Raw genomic sequence first — 5,459 nt, forward strand, 5'->3', positions numbered from 1 at the left:
ATATCTTTATTGTAAGTTTTTCTTGTTAGCTCTGAAGGTTTTTCACAAAGATCAGGTTATTTTTAATTCTCACAGTAAGCCCCATTATTACTTTGTTTACCAATTTAACAAACAGATTATGTGTATATGTACACACATTTGGAACATAAATTTTTGTTATATGTACTGGTGAGGACACAACCATTCTTGCAAATTGGTGTGTAGGTATAACAGATAGTCAACACTTGGAGTACTTATCTGGATAACTCATGGGTAATGTGGCTGTTTTGCTAAGTGAGGGAATAGTTACTACAATTGGCCATGGCACTTATGGTACCCAAATTTTGCATTTTGTCAATTGGGCACTCACTATAATCCTGTGGAATGAGCACGTAGGTTATATACAAACATTCTTAGTTTGCAATAAAGTCGCATAAATGACAAGTTGTACAACATCAGATGGGGATGCATAGCATAATTAATTAGTAAATATGTAAATAAGTCTCAAGACTCTAGCCAAACTCAACATATTATTTCTGTTCCTTAACTTTGTGGTTGTTGCCAATTTGTATGTGTAGTAATTGGACTATTACCTTCTGAATCTACATCACTTTCTCTGTGTCATCATGGGACCTCCTTCAAGCATGAGCAAAGGACTCAGAAGACTTTGATTTCCACAGGTGCATGAAGACAGCAGAAGGGCCAACTCTGCTCCTTTGTCTCTTGATGCATTAGGAATACTTAAGTGTTGTAGCTGGGAGTCTGTGTTTAAATTCCAGACCCAGCATGTGAGTTGAGGGTTTCTCTTTCTGCATGGATTGTTTTCCAGGAAAACAGGGATGATAAGAATTAACGTGGACTGCATCCTAGGACTATTTCTTGAACAGCTACTTTCTTTACATTAGATCACTTGGCCATGCTGACAATACCCTTAAGTAGGTACATATTATAATTTTTGATACAGACCCATTCTTATTTTAAATGATGAATGAAGAAGGAACCCAACTCAGTATGTGCTTACTTGTTACACGTTAGTGTAGAGCTAGGTACCTTTTCATAGAGCTTTCTTCTATTATAGGGAATGAATGAATTCATGTTTTGTTTTGATTTTTTTGTAATGAAATTATTGGGGTGACAATTATTAATAAAATTATATATACATCAAGTGTAAAATTCTATAATACATCACCTGCATATTGTAATCTGTGTTCACCATCTGAAGTAAAGCCTCCTTCTATCACCATTTATTCACCCTTTAACCTCTTCTACATACACCTGTGCCCACCTCTCCTTCCCTCTGGTAATCACCACACTATTGTCTGTATCCATGAGTTGTTTTTCTAAAATTTTTCACCTTTTCACCCATCCCCTAACCACCTTCCCTGTGATAGCTGTCAGTCTGCTTTATGTATTCATCTTGAAGTCTCAATTCACTTCAGAGGTAACAAATTTGGATGAGTAGCAATGAAGTTTAAATGACTCATATAGGACACTTTTTCAACAACTGAGAAGGGGGGAAATGGAAGGGAGGGGTGGAGCATGGGGGATCGGATGTGATGTGAGTAATACACAGAAAAGTGTACTTGAAAAATAATTAAATACATTTAAAGAAATAAATGACTCTTAAACCAGAGGTTATTTGTTCTTCTCTTTGTAGATAAGGTAATCTCATGATCAGTGATGGCATATGAGTCACACCATTCCGATTCCAAACTGATGGCAGCAGTGACCAATAAAGTATAAGTTGTCTGTCCTCAATGTGGATGTGACTTCAGAATCCTCCTCAATAATTCACTCCAGGAAAAGTGATCTGCTTTTGCAGTGNAAATGACTCATATAGGACACTTTTTCAACCACTGAGAAGGGGGGAAATGGAAGGGAGGGGGTGGAGCATGGGGGATGGGATGTGATGTGAGTAATACACAGAAAAGTGTACTTGAAAAATAATTAAATACATTTAAAGAAATAAATGACTCTTAAACTAGAGGTTATTTCTTCTTCTCTTTGTAGATAAGGTCATCTCATGATCAGTGATGGCATATGAGTCACACCATTCCCATTCCAAACTGATGGCAGCAGTGACCAATAAAGTATAAGTTGTCTGTCCTCAATGTGGATGTGACTTCAGAATCCTCCTCAATAATTCACTCCAGGAAAAGTGATCTGCTTTTGCAGTGGAGATGAAAACTCTGCCTCTTCCCTACTGTATATGAATACTTTTCCTACATATAAGCTGTGGTCACTTTTAAGTATTGAATAATTTATCTTCTCCTGACGTCTGCCAGGCCTCCCAGTAAAGCCTTCAGAAAATTTCTAATTATCGGTTCTCCTTTAAAACAGAAGCATGTAATCAGATTTTCACGTGGATGCACCAACTGGTCAATGACTGTGATACGATGGTATCATAAACTGGTCCCAGGTGATTTTTTCCTCAAAATTGTAGATTGTATATTCTTACTATGGTGGCATTTAGCTTTTCCTTGGAATCATGCAAAACCACAGCTTTGTAACTGAATTCGTCCTCTTGGGGCTTTCACAGAATCCAAATGTTCGGAAAATAGTTTTTGTTATATTTTTGTTGAGCTACATGGCAACTCTCAAGGGCAACTTGCTAATTGTGACCATCAGCAGCAGCTCAGGACTCCTGGGCTCCCCTATGTACTTCTTCTTGGCTTTCTTGTCCCTTCTGAATGCCTGCTTCACCAGTGTCATTACCCCAAAAATGATTGTGGACTCTCTGTCTGAGAGGAAGACCATCTCCTTTGCAGGCTGCATGACCCAGCTCTTTGCCGGACACTTCTTTGCTGGAGCAGAGGTGATTGTCCTCACAGTCATGGCCTATGACCGCTATTTGGCCATCTGCAAGCACTTGCATTATTCTTCTTTCATGAAGTGGAGACTCTGTGGCATTCTGATGGGAGTGGCCTGTACAGGGGGCTTCCTGCATTCCACAATACAGATTCTGTTTGTTTTACAGCTGCCCTTCTGTGGCCCCAATGTCATCGATAATTTCGTATGTGACTTGTACCCATTACTAGAGCTGGCCTGCATTGACACTCGTGTCTTTGGCTTTTCTGTTGTGGCCAACAGTGGGGTAATCTGCATCATAATCTTTTCTTTGTTGCTTGTTTCCTGTGGTATCATCTTGTACTCTCTCAGAACCCACAGTATTGAAGGGAAGTGGAAGGCTCTCTCCACTTGTGGATCTCACATTGCTGTTGTGGTTTTGTTCTTTGTTCCCTGCATAGTCACGTATGCTTGAGCTCCATCTACTTTCACCTTTGACAAAATGGTGACAATATTTTACACCATGCTAATGCCCTTGCTCAATCCTTTGCTTTACACCATCAGGAATAGGGAAGTGAAAAATGCCATGAGGAATGTGTGGAGCAGAATAATGATAGTTTGTAATGAAAGATGAGATTGATTTGATGGAGTCTACACTCAGTGGGTGTTCTAAGACACGATGCAGCTGCTGAACATAGTTCCTGAACAAAAAAGTTAGAGTGGTCCAGGTTCCCTGAGTCTTCCTTGGCTTCAGCACTCTCAAAGCCTCTCTGCTTCCCATGGGGCAAATGAAACATAGATGGCATTGAGTCAGATTGTCAGAAGTTTCTGTCTTGAAGGGCCCCTCACTTGAAGAGATTTAGGGTCAGGATACGATAGGGCGGTTCTTTCTCCACACCTGAAATTTCAGGTACCCTTGTCCATGATTCGTAACTGCACCTTCTTTCTGGTTTTGAGAAAGTGATATTGCAGTAAGTCCTAGAGACAGAAATTGAGTTCTGTGATGAAATCTTGCATGAAATTATCCTCCCAAATATTTTCTTTTGCTCCCTTTTCTCTCTGTATGTATGCTACACTCTAATTCTCCTTTTCTTGGTTCTGATCACTTTCAATCTCTTTTCTCTCTTGTACTCACTTCACTCATTCTCTACTCTTTCTTCTTCCACACTGTTATTCATTGTGATATCGATTTTCTGCTTTGATATTTGCCTCACCATGTAGTATACAGATCCTGATTCTGCAATTAGACTAGAAAATTAAGGTAACAATTTGTGTCTTGGAGGGCTCAGGATGTCTGTTTTCTAGGATCTACATGATCCTAGAAAGTCTTCATAAAATGTACATGAAATTGATGTGCAGTTTTATATGACATGGATGGTGAATGATAGACAGAGAGGCTATCTAATAGTACCTCACTCCAATTTTAACCTAACTGTACTTGGAAAAAGTTCCTTCCTTCCTTCGTTCCTTCTTTTCTTCCTTCTTTTCTTCCTTCCTTCCTTCCTTCCTTCCTTCCTTCCTTCCTTCCTTCTTTCCTTCCTTCCCTCCCTCCTTCCTTCTTTACCTACTTTCTTCCTCACTTCCATTTTTCCTTTCTTCCTTCCTTTACTATTTATTTATTTGTTATTGTTGTTCAGATACAGTTATCTTCATTTTCCCCCCACCACTCCCCCTCACCCCAGCCATCCCCACTCCCTAATTTTGACTTGACCCCTCTTTGGGTTTATCCATGGCTACTTTGTAAATGTTCGGACAACACTCTTTCCCTTCCACCATTATCTCCTCCCACCTCTCCACTGGTTACTGTCAGTTTGTTCTTAAGTAAAAAGTGTCTGGTGATATTTTGTTTGCTTGCTTGTTTGTTTTCTTGGTTTCCCTGTAAATGAGTGGATGAAAAACTATGATACATTTGCACAATGTTATCCTATGCAGAAGAAGTGAAGAAAGAGTCCTACCCTTTGTCCCAAAATGAATGTGACTGGAGAGCATTATGGTAAGTGAAATAAACCAGGCAGTGAAAGAGAAATACCACATAATTTTACCTGTAAGTGGAAAACATCTCTGTATGTCAGGTCAAAGTTTCCACATTGAAAGGATCTGGTAAATTGGCACACATACCATGTAAAAAAATGTGAGCTCAAATGTAGTAACAATAGTGAAATTTGTTTGAATAATAAGATTTTACAACAAGAATAATATATAATCCATGATTGTGTCATCCTGTTAAAATAACACACAGTAATATAAGCAAATAGGTGATAGAGGCATTTGTCTATCTGGGAGCAAAGGATAGATTTGTATTATTAAATATACTCCAACAGGTTCAAAATTTCTACAGGTGTTAGAGAGAATGAGAGAAAAGAAAATTGCATTCTCCAGTACTGTGATTTACCCCAGGTCAGTGAGTTAGGAAAGTGCAGGAGTGTTAGGAAACATGAATCAGTTCAGTGATAAAACCCCAGAAAATATTGGTCTGATGCAATGTATACATCCTGCTGGTAGCTAAGTTCGTGTTTTTTGTCCCCAATACTTCTCTTTAGTTATTGAAAAGAAAACAAAGAAGAACTATATGACCTGGCTTTAATGGTTGTCCTACATTTGGCCACAATTTTATCTCTTACATCTTTTTGATGAATGACAGCAATGTTTAGGAAGATCATCTCTATGTTTGATCTCCGTTATTAATCAAAGCA

General features: G+C 38.8%; 1 pseudogene; it reads left to right on the forward strand.

The window, feature by feature from the left end:
- The first annotated feature begins 2,435 nt into the window (after positions 1-2,435).
- Positions 2,436-3,400, forward strand: LOC118981328 (olfactory receptor 4C15-like; annotated as a pseudogene).
- Positions 3,401-5,459: the final 2,059 nt, after the last annotated feature.

The sequence above is a fragment of the Sturnira hondurensis genome, unplaced genomic scaffold (genome assembly GCF_014824575.4).
Source record: "Sturnira hondurensis isolate 20B ecotype Veracruz unplaced genomic scaffold, ASM1482457v3 Scaffold0023961, whole genome shotgun sequence".
In the NCBI taxonomy this organism is placed as follows: Eukaryota; Metazoa; Chordata; class Mammalia; order Chiroptera; family Phyllostomidae; genus Sturnira; species Sturnira hondurensis.